Below are 20,242 nucleotides of genomic sequence, written 5' to 3' on the forward strand. Positions count from 1 at the left end.
AGAGAGGAAGAGAAAGAAAGAAAGAAACATCAGTGTAAGAGAGAAACATGAATTGGCTGCCTCCCAGAGGTGCCCTGATCAGGCATCAAACCCACAACCTTGGCATGTGCCCTGACCGGGAATCGAACCTCCAACATCTTGACGTATGGATGATGTGCCAACCAACTGAGCCATACCAGCTGGGGCTACTATCTTGATTTCGACACAGAGATTATATAAGGAATGAAAAAGACAAAATAGTATCTCTATTTGAAAAATATTTAAATTTCCCTTCCTCCCATGCACATAAAAAGTGTATCATATAAGAATATTTATTACGATATCTAGGTTAAATTGATTAGGCCACGTAAAATATCAAGTGACAAGGATTGAGTAGTCTTTGCCAACTTGGCATTTATTCATCCATTTTATTTTCTCTTGAGTTAGAGGATTAGGAATTAGCATACTGATTTTCCTTGGAAATTTACCACTCCTTCATCCACCTTTAAGTAGTTGAGGTAAGCTTGAAGCTACCTAACAGTATTACAGATAGGTGTATTCCCAAAGCCAAGTCAATGAAACTCAATTCCCAGACTTGTATTGAAACAATTGGGAAAGAAATGCACTCTCCTCTCTTGCAGCTCAGCATTGAGAATGTAAATCTAAAGCTGTTTAAGGCTTCTAGAGTGAGAGAGCCTGGAAAAAACCAAGCCAACAATGAAGAAATAATAGCCAACAGGGGAAGAGAGATAATTTCCTTACTATATTATTTTAGGACTCTGATCTAACCATGCTTAGACTTTTTACCAGTTTGTTGTGTTAAATTTTTCTGTTTTTGCTTAAGGCAAGTTGAGTAGATTTTTGTTACTTATAATTTAAAAGGGCCTAATTAATACACCGATATCATTATGATGAAGTAAGTTAGTCACAAACTCCCCAGAAAGTATTGTTTTCTGCCAAATACACTAAAAAAACTCTCTCAGAAGTAGTTCTAGAAATCAGGATCACAACCACACATATTTTAAAGAAAATTATGAGTAAGCACTGCTTGAGAATATAAGTTTAACTATGTGTAAGTCATATATTATTTATCTCTATTCCTACTGCCTTGTATCTGGTATAGCATAACATTAACACAAACATTATTAAATAAAGTGTCCATAAAGGTCCATATATTAGTTGAACATTGGAGATACAAAAAAGTGAAACAAACAAACAAAAATTATGGTTTTTTTTTTTATTTTTTGAGAACAGAAATCACATAATCAAAATTATTGTAATAATCTACATTTTGATCTTGTCCATAGATATTAAAAGATGCTCTCAAGAATTAAAAAGGATAAGAGACTGAAGTAAATTTGAGAAATCACCTACTGTTATTTTAATCTAAACATTCTCCAAATATATTAATGCACTAAAGACTTCTAGAAGTCCTGCATTTTGGTGAGTCAAGTCCAGTCTGCAAACTTGCAAATGGAAACTTTTAAAAAATGAAACACCTATTAATATTTCACAGGAACATTCCACATATCACCATTAGAAAAGCTGCAGCATAGCATGCTAAGGACAATATATTAGGACTGGATGAAAGCACTGGGGTGAGGTTGTAAGAAAAGGATATTTGACATGGCTGTTGAGACATTGTGGAGAGTGTTGCAAGAAGAGACTGAGGGAAAAGTGTGTGCAAAGCTGTATACTTCTGCCAGCATGATAGTACAGAGAAAATCAAAAATTCTTGACACTAATTCTCAATATGGACTATCACTGTCAATGGTGATTATTAACAAGTTCTCCTTTTGTTTTATATTATTTTATTCAATTCTTACATGTCTATGAAAACTCTGATCCCTTCCTTCCTTCCTTATTTCCTTCCATAATTATTAAACACTACTACTACTACTACTACTAATAATAATAATAATAATATCAAAAAGTAAAGTAATACATGTCAGGTAGGTTTCTAAGAACTTTCTGTGTTTAAATCCTATAACTTTTACAGGACCCTGCAAGATATGAAATATTGTTACCTTCATTTGATATAATAGTCTTAAAAAATATTCAATACCTCATTGTACTGAGACAAAGAGATGTCAATTAGACACCCAAGGTCACAAAATGGCAGAGCCAGCTCCAACTCAGGATGTATGGCTCCAGAACCTGCATCTTTTAGTATCCTTCTTTACCACCAGCCTCTGCATGTTTATGTGTTGGTTAAGATGCAGACAAGTACCCTACGCTGGTCAATTTACAATTAGTGAAGAATATTGACCAAAACGAAACAACCAAACCCAAAAGCTATCTCAAAATAGAACCCCACCTCTCCTAATTCTTACTGAAAATTTTAAGTCAATGAAGCAAGTTTAGAACAGGGAAGATAAATGATAGCTGGTGATAACCAGGCAATACAAGACCAATTGTAATTTATTTTGTGTGAAGAACAACAATCATTTCTAATGTCAGGATGTATTTTTATGAGTTTTGAATGTTTTACCTTGGTATTTTGATAACTGAGTCTCTGTAGTTAATATGATGAAGATGTAAAAGTGGGACAAAACAGCTGGGAAAAGAAGTAACCTCAGGAAGTGCTTACATTTTACATGGCAGAGTTCCTTGCCATTGATTTAACTTTTTCCTCCAGGACAGATAGAGGAAGTTCGGAAGCGAAGCCCAAATGACTAGAGTTAAATAACCACTTAAATTGGTTTCCAAATACTTGACATCCTTGCAGCCTACATTGGTTTTACCTACATCCTCCCTCGCTCTTTCTTCTTTCAAATTCTGAAATAAGCTTTCCCTTCCCATCCTCAACAAAACTCCCATCCGTTTAGAATGATTAATATACATCACCCTAAAAAATACATTTTTTTCTAGCTTCCAGTTTCAATACTTCTGGATATAACAAAGTCTCCAGTGACTTGGTCATCTTTGCTCTTTCCCTTATTAGAAGGGATCATTGACTCTCAACTAGCCTCCTAATTAGTCCAGGAGTCTACTCCATCTATTTTCTTTGTTTCCAGGGACCAAAATCATGATAATGATTACCTAATCTCTTTTTCTTCTAAGCATTGCTGAGGTTAACACAAACTATTTTCAGTAGAGTGGTCTAAATACTACAGCATTAAAACAAGGACTAATTGGGATCCACACAACCTTGAGAATTACTGTTTGAAAGTTCCATATTTAAGTAATACTCATGGTAATGTAAGCTTAATATTGAAGAATGAGTTTTTAACACTGTCCATGTATGCTTCATTTTTATAGTCATATATAAAGTACAGTTAGTAAGATAAAAACCTAAGGTAATAACTGCAACAACACTATTTAAGCAGATATACAGGACCACAGGCCTTAATCAAGAAAGTTGGATTCCTTGAGCAGAACCACATATTCACTTTTTAAAACCTGTAAAATAAACTATGTGCCAGGCATGAAAATGCATTGAAAATAATTTTTCTCCATTTAATTGAGGCTATTTAATCAATTCTAAATTTGCTATCATATTCTCTTTTCCCAGAAAGCAAGGCCTCAACATGTATAAAAGAAACAAACTTTAAAGAAGCCCAAAAGAAAAATAAATAAGACACTTACTAAAAAGAAAATTAAAGCTTATTTCAAAAAATAATTATTATTAAGTTAGAAATTATAGTTCCCCAGTAAAAGCTTGTTATTTCCTCTTGAAGAGCACTGAAAAACACCCCCTGGCTTACATCCAATAGGTTCACAATGAATTAAGAAGAAGAGTGGCATAGAGTACCCAAATAAGAAAATCTCATATTGACTGTTTTTTATAATGCAATGAATAATGTAAGATTAAAACTGGGTTGATGGTATCAGAGTATTTAAATCTGTTGATTGCTTTCATTTCTTTTTTAATAGTATACAATGTTTATATTTAGAATTAACCAGTTGGACTCAGTTTAGATGATCCAAATTTTGTTGGCAACATCCAAAGCATCATAGTCTGGAGATAGTCGAACATATGTCTTCTTCTCTCCATCAGGCCTGATCAGGGTGTTCACCTTGGCCACGTCTATGTTATAGAGCTTCTTCATGAAGCTGGTGCTTATTTGTCTTAACATGCGCAATGAACACGAGTGTATTGTTGTCTTCTATCTTCTTCATGACTGACTTAGTCGTCGTCGTCGGCAGCCGTCCGTCTCGAGAGACGATGGCGTAGCTTCTTGAGAGTCTATCTGCACCGCCGAGAATGGCTGTGCAGTCCGATTCGGGAGTGACAATCCCTGCCGCACTTGGTACAGGTGAAGGCAGATGGCCGTTGTTGCTGCTGCTGACGCTGCTTCCGCCTCGATCTTTTCTGGACCACGGGAATTTGATGATAGCTAGTGGTCAAGCTTGTTTCTCCTAAGGGTTCTCTTCTGAGGATATTTAGGTTGCCTTCAGATCCACAGTGTCTTGGACCTTCAGAAAGTGGTGACTTGTGGATCTTCTTCTTCTTTTATTTATTTATTTTTTTCCCTCTGGCTGTGGACACCTTTTATTATTGCTTTCTTTGCCTTCAAAGCCTTTGCCTTCAAAGCCTTTGCCTTCAAAGCCTTTGCCTTGGCTTTGGCTTTGGATTGGGCAGGGGCTTTTTTTGTTTGTTTTGGGCACCATCTTTATAAAAAGCCGATTGCTTTAATCTTTGCTGAACTATTCAGTTTCTTCTAATATCAGCCATTCTCAAATTTTATGATACAAAATTAAATTTATTTAAAAGAACTTCTTAAGCATTTTAGGAAATGCTTTTAGTTTTTTGAGGAAATTTTATGCTGTTTTCCACAGTGACTGCACCAGTTTGCATTCCTACCAACAGTGAACTAGGGTTCCCTTTTCTCCACATCCTCACCAGCACTTGTTTGTTGATTTGTTGATGATGGCCATTCTGACAGGTGTGTGGTGGCATCTCATTTTTGGTTTTAATTTGTATCTCTGATGGATAGTGATGTTGATCATCTTTTCATATGTCTGTGGGCCCTCTGTATGCCCTTCTCAAAGAGAAGTGTCTGTCCAGATCCTTTGCTCATTTTTAATTGGGTTGTTTGTCTTCCTGGTGTTGAATCATATGAGTTCTTTATATATTTTGGAGATCAAACCCTTGTCCAAGTTCTCATTGGCAAATGTGTTTTCCCATATGGCTGAATTCCTTTCCATTTTGATGATGTTTTCTTTAGCTGTGCAGAAGCTTTTTAATTTAATAGTCCTATTTGTTTATTTTTTTCTTCATTTTCCTTTCCGTAGGAGATATATTGGCAAAAATATTGCTGCATGAGATATCTGAAATTTTACGGCCTATGTTTCCCTCAAAAAAACTAAAAATGGAATTGCCTTTAACCCAGCAATTCCACTGCTGAGATTATATCCTAAGAATCTTGAAACATCAGTTTAAAAGAAGCTATGCACCCCTATGTTCATAGAAGCGCTATCTATAGTAGCCAGTTTTTTATTGTACCAGCCTAAGTGCCCATCAGTAAATGAGTGGATCAAAAAACTGGTACATTTACACAATGGAATACTAAACAAAAGAAAGAAAGAAGGAACTACCTCTTGTGACAGCATGGATGGAACTGAAGAATATTATGCTAAGTGAAATAAGCCAGGTGGCAAAAGATAAATATCATATGATCTCACCTATAAGAAGAATCTAATGAACAAAACAAACAAATGAGCAAAATAGAACCAGAGGCAGAGAAACAAGGAACAGACTGACAGTGACCAGAGGCAAGTGATGACGGTGATAAGGGTTGAAAGAAGAGGAAGGGACTAGTCAAGGAGCATATATGAATAACCTATAAACGTGGACAACAAGGTGGGGATAGACTGTGGAATCAGGGGGTGGGCTGGGCATAGGAAAGCAAAGGGAGATATTTTGAGACAACTGTAGCACAACAATAATAAAATAATCTAATTTTTTAATTGAGAAAGAGAGTTATAAGAAATACACTTTAAAAAAGTAAGAACCAGTTCAATAGAATCTAATGTTCAACATCGATTAATCTTCAGAATGATGTCAATAGAGTATGTAAACCAGTTGAGTTTGGCACAACATACTGGAGGCATTTTTTTCACGTTATATAATTCAAGGTCACCTTATAGAATTAATACTCATTACTCAAAAGAAAAAAAAAAGACTAAATGTTTAGGCGTTTAGCTATTCTTCAGCATATGACATTTTACAAAAATAGAGAAAAATTGTCCATGCCAACTCACTAAGCCTATTGAGTAATTTAGGTCAAGATAAATTAAGTACATAAATAATTTATATTTTCCACTGAAGTACTTTGCAATGTTATCCAATTTACAGAGCACAGAGCATTATACATAAGTGTTTCAAATCTCATTAAAACATAATATGAGTCTACTGATATATCAGCCAGATTCTGAATTCTAGAAAATGTCTTCAATTTTGAACTATAAAAATAGACATTAATGTTATAAGGAAAGCTTTAGTGGTGTATCAGCTCAACTGCTTCTCTTGGCCCCTGAGTTCATACTGTTTTTAGGGCTTTCTACTAATAAGACAAAATGAAATAGAATCTCTCAAAGGATTTAAAACTTTTCCTCTAGAGTCTACTGTGGTTTAAATTTCATGTATAGCTCCTATTCACAAGCATGGAAAAATACATTTTAAAACAAGACAAGAACTTAGAAATAATCCAATTCAAGGCTCGCATTTTAAAGATGAATAAATTTAGCACTGGACACTCTCCAGCAGAAGTCTGTACAAGCATTATGATTTTATATCTCATGTGCCATTAATAAAGAAGTTTGAAATCATGACACTTATGTCACTTGATACCATAAAATCTGCATCATCCTGGATACTCATTAAAAATTCTAGTTTTTCATGGACTAATTTTCTGGCTTTCTTTACCATCTTGTTTTATGATATAATAAAGGGGTGTGCTATATTATACTGTTGATTTTAATATGAGAAAAACTGAAATTTAAAAATAAAAATGTCAGGTAACAAACATATAGATACTCCAAACAGCCTCAGTCATATGTCTGGGAGACATTTGGTATCTTACCAAAATATAGCCTAGGACTTTAATTGTAGTTATTTTCTTTTGAGAAATGGATGGTAAATGACAAGATAATACCTCACACTCATAACACAAAGTCATGAAATTTATTGATCTACCTCAACCTGCTGCAGTTTCCATATATCATGGCTTTCGAGTAGTAGTGTACTCTCTGTATATCATCTACATTAAGGTTTTATTAAAAATTCAATGAAATATTTGTATCTCAGTTATAAATCCCTGATGGGCAAATGAATGCAGTTAAGACTTAGTGATTTTACAATGTGAGTTTTATACATAGAACATTTTGTCATGGCAATGGATGTCTTTTAATTTCAAAAAGGTAACAGTTGTTAAGTGCCCTATTTGTTACATGGGAACAATTAAATTCTATTTTAATTCTTCTCTTTCTTCACCTCTGTACTCGCCCCATTACTATCTGAAAACTAAAATTAATTTGCAAGAAAATTCCCATAGGGACTAGTTCAAATTTCCCTAGGCAATTTGAAAAAAAAATTCAAATTTTCCTAGGTAATTCAGAAATAATTTTATAATAATGCATAATAAATTTCATGCAGGTTTTAAAATGATAATCCTTTCTATTAAAATTCCCAAGATAACATTTCTAACAGTAATTCCATTGTGTAAGTACAAAAGCAATTGTCAGTAATTCCAAATGATGTCGATATTTGAAGACAAAAATATCTATCCCTCCTGAGATGCCACCTTTCTCATCTTGAGGGGCAGCATTCACAGAGAACAGAAAGCAAATGGGAATATGGATGCTGACACCCAGGCCAAGGACTCTGGTCCTGAAAGAGTCACATATGGATGATTTAGTTATAACTTTAAAATTATTTAAATGGCTATATCATTCTAGAAAGTCTCTTCAGAATTTGAGAGGGTTTTTTGTTTGTTTGTTTGTTTGTTTGTTTGCATTTGCTGGAGTACCAATAAAATCAGGAATGAAACTGATTTCCAAACAATTTTTTTAAATTTACAATTCACATCAGTATTTGACCTCAGAAAGTTTTGCTATGTTTTAAGTACTTTTAACAATATTTAGTATTATAGATAGTAAGATAGAACATAACAAAATCTAAAATAAGAAAAATAAACTCAATTTGCTTTTCCAAATTATTTGATCTTGAGTTTTTTCATAACACACAAGTTAACATCATCAACAGGGCATGGTTTAAAAAAGACAAGAATATAAAAGCAACTAAACCTGATCACTAACTTATTCTTGTCATTTCATATGAATATCTTTGCTGATAATCTTTTCTCTTTTAGATTTAAAATGTTAATAGTCACTAACAAAAATAACTTGAATTATATCTTTGCTAAATAATTTACAGTATTATTTAGGAATTTTAGGTCAACAAGTTATTCACACATAAACAGAGAATATAAAATATAATAACTAGGATTTTCTATCTTTCATTTGTAGAAATGCTAATGTTTTCCAAAATAAATAAAATGTTAAGATTTAATACCCCCAGTGCTCCCTTCTATTATATAAATTTTTCAAGTGTATTTCAGTAAGTCTTTTTTATAATATTGCAAAACATTCACCATATTCTCTACTTTATAAATCTGCCTTTACACTTTTATAAGGTAGAAACTGAGTAGGACTAAATAGACAAATTAGACTACTAATATAGTAATATTAATGTACAAACTTTCTTCAAAAAACACATAGGGTTTTAATTGATGACATTACAGAAAGACATTTCATACTCATAAAGAATATCTTCTATGAATTGTTTTCTTTATTTAAGTCTATTCTTGGGTTTTTTAAATTTGTGTTAAGTTTAAGGGAGATAAAGAATAATAAAGAAGGAGATAATATCATATAACTGTCATCAGCATTGATAAACATAGTAAAGACATTTGAAGTTGGGGTTGTTCAACACCTTGGGAAAGAAAATTCAAATCAGATAATTTTTATATCAGTTTTAAAAATCAACTCTTAGGAGAAATAGGGGAGGACAAGAGGAACATAGAAGTGAAATATTTTATTGAGACAGGAAAATTCACCCCTCTCAATAGTTTTACCATCTTTTGTTTTTTTAAACTTCCAAGGAATTGAAATGTGTTAAAAGCAAGACCAAATATCGTGCATCAGCCTGTCCCTCGGTTGTTCTACCATTACAATAACGTCATGGCAGAACAGCAAAGGTCTGACATTGGCTGTTTTTCCTCAAGAGCCATGCTTACACTCCGTAAATGTTGTTGATGTAGCTGTCCTTCCTTGCACTTCTCCCATGTCCCCTTCACCCTGCATTATAAATTAAACTGATTTCATCTCAAGTCTCGCCTTTCTAAGCAGACTTCTCACAGATTAATTCTAGACACAACAGACTACTAGCTGAGACCCTGAAATAAAACTTGAAAGTGGTGAGTGAAATGTGTAAGGACACCAGATTTTGCATTTTTCTTAGTTCTGTTTTTCTCTTCTCTTTTTGTCTAAAGATGAAATAAACTCTCAAACTTCCTTTATCCAATGCTGGCATTGAACAATTATTGGAATTTCTCTGAAAACATGAAATCACAACTTATCGCATAACTCAGATGACTATTTCTTAAATCTGATTATTTTTGATGCATTTAGTATTTTATGGTTGCATTGCTAGATATCTCTATTACTCTAATAATTATCTCAAGTCTAGCAGAAACTTTTAATCTAAAGAAACGTGTAGTTGTAGTCTCCTGAATGATTTTGTAAAGGTCAGTATGAGGGAAGTATATTTGCTGGAAGTATGCTTGATCGTCATTTGTTTAGCTTAATGGATAATGAAGCTTTAGAATATAAAAGCAATGCCGGCATTCATTTCTCAGCATTCATTGCTGGCAGAAAATTGGTGGGAAACTTGGCTGTTAGGACAGCCAGTATTTTCCTGGACAATTTCCAAAATTTCGATGAGCTGATATTAAAAGTAAAGTCTGCCTGCTTTGCATAGACATATAAGTTCTGATTATACACTTTGGACAAGAATTCCCTCCAAATTCTATGACCTTTCTGAATATTTTGGCTACTTTTCTCAAATTAGTTATATTAGGTACAAGCTAAATAAAATAACTTTTGTTTTTCTGAAAGTTTCCTTTATCTAATATACATTACAAAACATATACATGTTAAAATATAAATGATAAACTCATGACAGCCAATAGTATTAGCTAAATAAAGAAAATATCTTTCCATAAATTAAAACCCTTTTCTGTGTTCTTTATATTTTTTTATACCTTCATTAAGTATTTTCAGACACTTTTAACATTCTAACTCTAAAACTAAGCAACAAACTTTGCAATGGCATGTAAAGTACAATGCCTGGCCTCAAGTCTTTCACATTATGTTAAAAGGTAACACGGATTATAAAAATGTTGTAAGATAAAATACCACCCGTACAGTAAAAAACAAAACAAAACAAAACAAAAACTATTATTCAAAGGAGGAACAATGATTTTCAGTAGGAGAGCTAGGGTCACCAAGGCATATTTTGTGACTGAGCCTTAAAGAATACAAAGACTTTTATAATAGGGAGAAATCTCAGTGGGTAGCATTCCAGGTGAAGAAAGGAGCAGGAACAAAGGTAAAAAGCAAGGGTTGCACATAAAATAGTAAGTAGTTAAGTTCAAACTCCAAAGCCTGACATATGACATTGTTCAGCTTAGTTATTGCTATGTGCTATGTAACAAGTCACCTCCAAACTCAGTAGCTTAAAAACACAAATCATTCCATTGTCTGTAAAGGTTTCTGTGGGTCAGGACTTAGGGAAGGACTTAGCTTGACAATGCTGGCTTCAAATCCCGGGTGAAATTGCAGTCAGATAGTAGCTGGAGCTGCACAGGTGTGAGGCTGAAGCGGCTGAGAGCTGACGGAGCAGCTGTCTCTCTCTAGGTAGGGTCAGGTACCCTCATGTAGTCACTCTGTATGGGCTAAATAGGGCTTCCTTACAGTATGGTGGCCACTGGGCAGTCTGATGGCTTCAGTATGGCTGAAGGCTCCAAGAGCAATCATTCTAGAGAAGTGGGTGGAAGTTGGTTCACCTTTAGGATTTAGCCTGAGAAGTCCTACAGAAATCCTGCCCGTTACTTATGCCACATTCCATTGTTTACAAACAGATCACAAATCATCCTAAATTGGAAGGAAAAGGAATTAGAGGTCCTTTCTTGATGAAGATGTGGCAAAGTGCTATAAGACTTTGTGAGACAGGAAATAGTGTTATTGTCCTAGAAAAATACAATCTGCCACAGACATTATTTATGACCTGGTCCCAGCTAACCATTTCCAGGTTTAATTCTTTTCATTTCTTCATGTAACACCATGTGTCTTCTGTCACAGGGAACTTTTTGGGATTATAAGATATTATTATGCTTTTGCATGTCTCCCTGACGTTGAGACTATTGTTTCCCCGCATGAACTGAGCTTTCCCTTTGTGTCTACCCAGAAAAATTCTCTTTATAAGTGCAATCACAAAAATAAAATAAATTGTTCTTCTCTGTCTGGCTTAGTTCACTTAGCGTAATATTTTCACGGTTTATCCATGTTGTAGCATGTGCCAAAATTTTATTCAAGGCTGAATAATATTTCATTGAATATACATACTACACTTTATTTACCCATTTATCCATTGTGTTGTTTCCATCTTTTGCCTATTGTGAATAATTCTGCTATAAACATTGGCGTACTTCAGTGGTACTTCACATTCTCTGAGGAAATTTTACTCATTGTACTGTAAGCACTTCTTACATGCCTGTTGAGCATTGTTAAACCACCCAAATTCCTTATATATTGTGATAAAACTTTGAATTATTAATCTCTATACCTTTATAACCTAAAAAACAGTAGGTGTTCAATAAATATTGTAGATTAAACAGTAAACAATTGAGACAATATACATAGTATAAGACCCGTTTTGAACTTTAATCTTTTTGTCAAAAGCTTTTTCATTTATCTAAATTTAAAATATTCATTTTATAGTGAGATCACAATGTATTAGATGCTATAAAAAACACAGCTAAAAGAAGACCTGATTTTTAGAAGCTCACATAATTACATTAAGGTTTAATTTCTTTTTTTAAGTTATAGATTATTGATTATGCTATTATGGTTGTCCCAATTTCCCCTACTGTGCCCCTCTCCACCCTCAATCCCTCAGGCCATCCCCACACCATTGTTCATGTCCATGGGTCATGCGTATAAGTTCTTTGGCTACTCCATTTCCTATACTGTACTTTACATTCCCATGGCTATTCAATAACTACCTATTTGTACTTCTTAATCCCCTCGTCTCTTTACACACACCCCTCATTCTGGCAACCATCAAAATGTTCTCTGTATCCATAATTCTCTCTGTTCTTCTTGTTTACTTATTTTGTTTTTTAGATTCAATTGTTGAAAGGTATGTATTCATTACCATTTTATTGTTCATGTTTTGATCGTCTTCTTTTTCTTAAATAAGTCCCTTTAACATTTCATATAATAATGGTTTGGTGATGATAAACTCCTTGGTATAGTTTAAAAAAAATAAGATATTCACAGAAAACAAGAGTAATTTTTTCCTGATAGGTTTAAAACACTATGGCATTCTATAAATTAGATTACAATGCACTAAATTCTTAAGCTATGTGAATGTAATTTGTCTTTTCCCCCATAAACATATAATAGTAATTTGTATGTTTAAGTAGATTATTTATTATTCTTTAGTCTGTAAGCACAGGTACTTTGAATTTAAAAATTCTGTGCTAATTGAATTTCAATAGTAATAGCTATTCCTTATATAAAAATAAAGAGGCAAATATTAGGGTCTAAGAAACTGAGAGGGAATTCCTGTATTGGCTATAAAGTAATCAGTATAACATAGTGGACTACTGATTAATAACAATTGAAATCACCATTTTGTAGGGTTTTTAAATTCATGGAATTGTGAGCTCAACAAATTCAAGGTTTTATTCATATATAAAATATATACATAGTGAAAAAAGAATGTATATGTTTTCTATTGGATTTGTTGAATAGGAAGGAGAAAATATATTCAAGTGCTGGGTTTTTTTAAAGTATATTTTATTGATCATGTTGTTACAGTTGTCCCAACTTACTTCTTTGGCTTCACCCTCTCCTACATTATTCTATCTATTTTGTTCCAACCAATTATGCTTCATAATCCCTGCACCATTTTATCATTTCTTCCCCTCCCCTTCATCTGATAACCCTTCAAATGATCCCCATACCTATGGTTCTGTTACTATTCTGGTTGGCTTAGTTGGTTTTTGTTTTTATTTTTTAGATTCAGTTGTTGATAGTTGTGAGTTTTTTATCATTTTAGTGTTCATAGTTTTGATCTTCTTTTTCTTAAGTAAACCATACTTATGGTACTTCTCCCACTTCCTGTATGGGACTGGCACCCCTCTAGCTGTTGCCCTGACTGTCGTTCCCAGAGTGGGTGGGTCTGTTGATGTTCTAGTACTGTGAGGGCCCTTTAAACAAGCAGACTCTGCTGAGAGACTGGCCACTTCTTCCACTGCTCCAACCCCCACTGTTTTTTATAGTCAGAAGCAATAAGGCTTTATTTACCCTGGCGCTGGAACTGTGAGCTCTGTGGCCTTGTCTGGTTCTTGGCATACTCCCCAGGTGTCCCTCCCTACTTTATAAAACATGTGATTGTGCCTTCCACTGGCCTGCTGCTGCTGCCACCACCATACTATGTCCTCTCTGCCCTGACTCCACCCCTACTACCTGTCTGGATGAGTATTTCTTTTTATATCTTTGCTTGTTGGACTTCCACGCAGCTCAATATTCTGGAACTTTTCTTTGTCTCTAACTTTGAGATAATTGTATTTCTTCTTAGTTGTGGAAGAAGACACAGCGTGTCTATCTAGGCCTCCATCTTTGTTGGAAGTGAACTTCAAGTGTGTTTTCAAGATATTATTTGTTCTCTGAGTTTCTGAGCTATGTTAATTAAAGTATTCTGGTAATTTACTGTGTAGAAAACATAACAATTAAGAGGAGGTGGGACTTTAAATCTTTCAGACCTTCACTCATATTAGTTTTTAAAGCATTTCTATGAAATTTTTATTTGTTTCCATATTTGTGTACCCAGCCCCTAGTAGACTACTTGCTTGAAAAATCAAAGACATTTAGTCAATGCACAAATAATTTATAAATGCATAAATCTAAATTTGTCTTTTAAAATATACACTTGATTATTTATGAAAATAAGAATACCAAAACTTGCTTAAATTCTTAACAATAAAGAGTGGCCAAATAAATTATAGTACATGTATAAGCTAAAATATTATGAAATCATTGAAATAACATTCTTGAAAAAATTTTAACAATGTACAAAATTGTCCAAAAGATAATAATAACTAAAAATAATGATAGTAGTTCTAACTTTGCTTTAAAGTATTTTATATACATTCACATATATACATGCACACAAGCACATACAAAATGCTTTAAATACATGATGATATATAATAAAAAATTTATATTTATGTGTATGTATAAACACATATGTTTTCCATGTATTTTTCAAAATGGTTTACCTATATAATTTAAAAATTAAAGTTTTGCCCTGACCTGTGTGGTTTGGTTGGTTGGTCATCATCTGCCTAGAGAGGACTTGCCCATCTGGGGACATGCCTGGGTTGTGGGTTTAGTCCCTATTTGGGACACATATGAGAGGTAACTGATAGATGCGTCTCTCTCACATCAATGTTTCTTTCCCTCTCTTTCTCCCTCACTTCCCCACTCTCTCTAAAAGTTAATAAATAAGAAGAAATTTCTACCTTTTGTGACAGTATGAATGGAATTGGAGACTACTGTGTTAAGTGAAATAAGCCAGTAAGTGGAAGACAAATATCTTATTTATTTTCTAATTTATAAGAGGACTCTAATGAACAAAATAAAACAATAAGCAAAATAGAACTAGAGGCATAAAATCATGAAACAGATTGACATCCATAAGAGGGGAGTGGAGAGGAGGGGACTAATTGAAAGAAGGTGAAGGGATTAGTCAAAAACATATATGAAGGACCGATGGACTGGACAAAGGAGAAGGGACTGATTATGAAGCAGGGGGCAGGCTGGTTGGTGGGGTGACAGAGAGGATGTGGGACAACTGTAATAGCATAAGCAATAAAATATTAAAAAATTAAAAGTTAAAAAAGTAAATAAAAATCTTTAAAAAATTTGTTTTATGTCTTATAATAACATACCATGTAATAAATTCTTAGATTTAAGAACAATATATTGTTATCATTATTTTATCTGCCAGTAGGAAAAAGGAATAGCAATGTAAATATTTATGTCAAAACAAAAATCCTCTAAATGAGATATTTGTGCAAAACATGCTTAAAATGGACAGAGCCCTAACTAAAATTGTGGGTAGAATTTTCTTTTAATCACTTGAAGAAACTTAAGTCACTTCAAAAGGGTATCAGTTTATGAGGAAAAAAAAAAACAATTTGCTATATTGAAAAGAAAATGACTTGAAATTTAAAAATAAACCAAAGTTACCTGATTTCCAGCAGACCATTAACATAAACTACATCTGAGTTACTGTTAAACATATGTTTTTACAGTGGAAGTTATGACATTTCCTGTTATAAGATGATTTCCTGTCAAGCTTGAATCTTTTAAATAATCTGTTTAGGAGATTCTTATTTAGGCTAATCAAGATCCAAAAGAATTACAGCTCCTATTTTCTTATAACAGTGAACAAATGAACACAACAATCTTGCATGAGTTATGAAATGGAGCAATGTAATGGAAGTAAATGTGAAATAAACCAACATTTTACATGAAAAAATTGATGTGGGCCAAAGAAATCTTATGGCAAGCCATATCTATAAGTAATAACAGAGAAAATGCAAATATGCTTTTATTGACTTGTAAGCCATAAATTTTATTATATAAAAATAACATGGCAAAAGAACTTATGCACCCCTATGTTCATTGCAGCACTGTTTACAATAGCCAAGTGCTGGAAACAACCTAAGTGCCTATCTGTAGATGAGTGGATCAAAAAAATGTGGTACATTTACACAATGGAGTACTATGTAGCAGAAAGAAAGAAGGAACTTCTACCATTTTCAACAACATGGATGAAACTAGAGAGAATTATGCTTAGCGAAATAAGCCAGGCAATGAAAGAAAAATACCTTATGCTGTCACCTATTACAGGAAACTAATGAACAACACAAACAAATGAGCAAAATTGAACCAGAGCTATGTAAACAAGGAGTAGACTAACAGTAACAAGGGGGGAGAAAGGGGTAAGAAGGGGAAGGGTCTAGTCAAAGTACATGTATGAATCACCCATAGACATGGACAACTGAGTGGGGACTGAATGTGAGCAAAGGGAGGGACAGGCTGCAGGGAAGCAAGAGGGAGAAAAAATGGGACGAATGTAATGGAAAAACAAACAAAACAATTTTAGTGGGGGAAAAAATAAAAATATAAAGAATGGAAATGCAAGTTCAGTGAATATTAGAAGGACAGGGATTTTTCTTCTCACTGTATATTTTTCTTCCTTTATGATCCCTCCAGACTTTGGCATTCTTAAGAAGTAAGTAATGACATAACTTTCTTTGAATAAAACTAATAAGACCAGTTGTTAATAGAGTTTTTTTTTACTAAGACTTTGACTGGAATGCCATGCCTAAAGGAGACATGCTTGGGCTCTGGTTGTTACCAAAAAGTCCTGAGGAATTGGGAATGATTTTCGAAGGTAATAAAAGCCCACGAGATAAAAGGCTTGGTACTGTGGTTGGTTGTGCGGTTCACAGCAATCTTTTCAGGGAAGGAATGAAGGTTGTTTCCTGAAGATGGCTAGAAGGGACCTTAAGGCACAATGGAAAACCAGAAGAACTTGGAAAAGACAGGTGTTTACAGGCAAGGCTGAATGCCAGGTATGTGGTTCAGCTTCTGTGCCCTGAAGGGCAGACTGAAGATCACCCTAACTGTTCCTTGCATAAGTTCCAACAAAGCAGAACTAAAGATCATAAGTGATCATTTTCTGCTCTTTTCGTGTTTATGCAAATGAAAAGAGTAAATTAAAAATGGACTTAATGCAATCCCTTTAATGACAAGGAGGGTAATATTAGGGAGAAAAATTGTTATTCAAGGAAAATCACAATGCTCAGTGGTAGACTATAAAGTAGTGCAGCTAATCATCTTTAAAGTTTCTTTTCATTTAAAATATGTTTTCATTTGAAAGTTAAACTATGTATGTGGTATCATCAAAGATGTTTAATTTACAGGCAAGAAGAATGTCAAATGCCTTGCAACTGGATGTCTTTCCAATAAGACAGTCTTACAGATTTAGAGACTTGTTTGTGGGTTATGTTACATAAATTAACATGTGTTTTCTGTTTTCAAAGGGCATAAGCCTATGACCTCATTACCTGAGTGATTGTCTGTAGGTATAGGCCTCACTTAATACTGTCTGCAGTGCTGCCTCCTGAGACTCAATGGTTTGGCTGAACTAAGTGGCTGGGTTGGTGAAGTAGGGGCTGGTCTGTGGGCTTCACTTTACAAAACTGGTTTCTCTTTTTTATCCTAATGGCTTGGACAGAAAGGGCCCAGAGGTCTGAGAGGGGAGAAAGCTAAAATATTTCCCTCAGCGCAAACTAAGTTTTGGACAGATGAGATGTACCTGGCACACCTTCCTCCAAAGAAGCCCTCTTTTTCCCTAATGTGGGACATTGAAAAATTAATCCCTGCCTTCTGTTATCTAGTGGTTATGGAATGAATGATGTATTTTAACCCTGTTGCCAAATCTGTTGCCCCCAGAATACAACAAGGATGCCAGCCTGCTAAACCAAGTAAGCCATTGTCCAGGAACAGCCAACTGACCTGGAGCCTGCACAATCCTTCCCCATGTGGGAAGGCCACCCTCCACTTCACACCACCACTCTTATTAGGGATTTCTGGACCCAAGGGTAGGTAGGATGATGACCATGTCCAGCTTGAAGCAGTTAGAGGAGCTCGAGACCTTCGCCCATTGTCCCTTATAAGATTATAAAGGGTCTTAAGTCTGAGAGGGAGGGATTGCTATTTTTTATTTTAACATAATTAGTTAATCATTTATTTATTTAAAAAAAAGAAGAAGAAGGATATACAAAAGGGTGAAGCAGGAGAGCTTGAATGTACAACCCATGGGCATGGACTTGCGGGGGGGATTGCTGAGGGAAGGAGGGTGCTGGGTGGAGGGGAGCAAAGGGGAAAAAAATGGAACTATTGTAACAATATAATCAATAAAATATACTTTAAAAAAAACTTGAATCAAAAAAGAAAAAAAGAACATGGCATCCCTGTTTGTGATAGTCTAATGGACTATAATACATGGATTGACTTGTGCCCCCAAAACAATTATATCTTAGAAACCTAGATAACTTTATATTTATACTTGTAAAAATAAATATTATTCTTAAAAGACAGACTCTAATATTTCTAATTAAAGTGTAAATAATGAAAAATAAAGTATCTCTCTAATGATTATAAATACCTTTGAAAATTTAGAAGAAAAATAGCAACAGTAAACATGAGTTAGTAGGAGGATCTACATTTGTTGTTTAAAGTGATGCAATTAAAGAACTATTGTTATTGTATATTATTAAAATTTCCAATAATACTACGATAATTTTTTATTCTGTTCATCCATTGATATAAAGATTTTTATCACTTTTAAATAAGAGCTGCTTTCTTAAAGTGAAAACTTAGATGATAATTATATTCCTTATATATTATATTTCATTATAAAGACAAGTATAAAACTTCAGGCATTTATAAAAAGACCACAAAATGGACCTCTACATTTTGATATATAAGATTACAAAGCCTACCCTAGCTGTAAGGTCACAGGTTCAATTCCCAATCAGGGCACATACCTAGGCTGCAGGTTCAGTACCCACTTGGGCACATAAGAGAAGCAACCAAGTCAATGTTTCTCTGTTGCATTGATGTTTCTTTCCCTCTATTTCTTCCTCCCTTCTTCTCTCTCTAAAAATCAATAAGCATGTGCGTGAGAATTTACTAAAAGAAAAAATTATGAAGCTATTTTTTGTTTACTTTCATAATTTTTTATAAACTTATTAAACATCCTCTAAACAACCATTTTAGTGTAATTGCACATATACCTTTTGGATCATTAGAATCTGTCTCCAAATTTATGTCATTCTATAGAAAAAGTTACATTTTGATCTTCCGGGGATAACACACACCAATGATTTAATCCTCTGTACTGACAATGGTAAAGTAAATCAATACCAGCCAAAGTACAAGTTTCATGAAGCATTTTTAAAAAGTAACACTGCTAAGCTAGTCATCATCCATTAGGTTTACCATCTTTATATGAAAAGAGAGGGTGTGTGGTAAAGCCGGGGATGTTGATGAACCAAGCTCCTAGGTTTTTACAGCATCACCACCAACAATACTGAAGTATGTCAAAGTCTTTGTGAAAAATGAAAACCAGTGACAATGAAAGCATTCGGCTTGAAAGATATATTACCTCCTTCCCATGTTACACTTCAGAAACAATACAAAACATGATCACTAGTCCCAGAGGAGGAAGGACCCTTTATAAGTGATATTACCATTTCAAAATATCTTTGTATAAAAGCAGAGCTAAATAAAGACTGTAAGACATCAGAACTTCTGAGACAGAAGCTGGAATTTCTATAAAGAGATACATTTCTGGATAGAAGGATGGCAGATAGGAGTGGAAAGGAGTCTGTTTTTACCTTGCCAGTTCATGGTTAGTTGGGAAATTGTCAAGGGGATTAAAAAATTGTGAATATAAAGGTTATAGATGTATTATTACCATGAATAGTGTGGGATTTTATTAAGCTTAAAATATAAATCAAATGTTTCTATGTCACTGTCAGAGGAGTCAGTTCCCCCAAAGGAAGTACTCATTCAGAGTCGAAATCACTAAATGTTTGCATGTCAGTCAAAAAACACAGTCCACTTGGTGAGAAGCTTCCATTTCTGATCTGTGTTGGTTATTTTCTAAGACCTAAAGGAGACTAAATGGGAAAGGGTAATACTATGTTTCAAGTGCCACTTTCCTTTACTTTTATCTTCAGGCACCATGCATGCAATGTGAGCTCACTTCTCTAAAAGTGAGAACTTTCCATTGAATAAGAAGAAAGTTCAACTTTTTAAATTAACTCCTTTAGTGTGCTCAGGCTGCCTTAACAAAATACCACAGACTGAATGGCATTGCTTTATT

The sequence above is a fragment of the Furipterus horrens genome, unplaced genomic scaffold (assembly GCF_987537825.1).
Source record: "Furipterus horrens unplaced genomic scaffold, mFurHor1.1.pri manual_scaffold_6, whole genome shotgun sequence".
Taxonomy (NCBI): Eukaryota; Metazoa; Chordata; class Mammalia; order Chiroptera; family Furipteridae; genus Furipterus; species Furipterus horrens.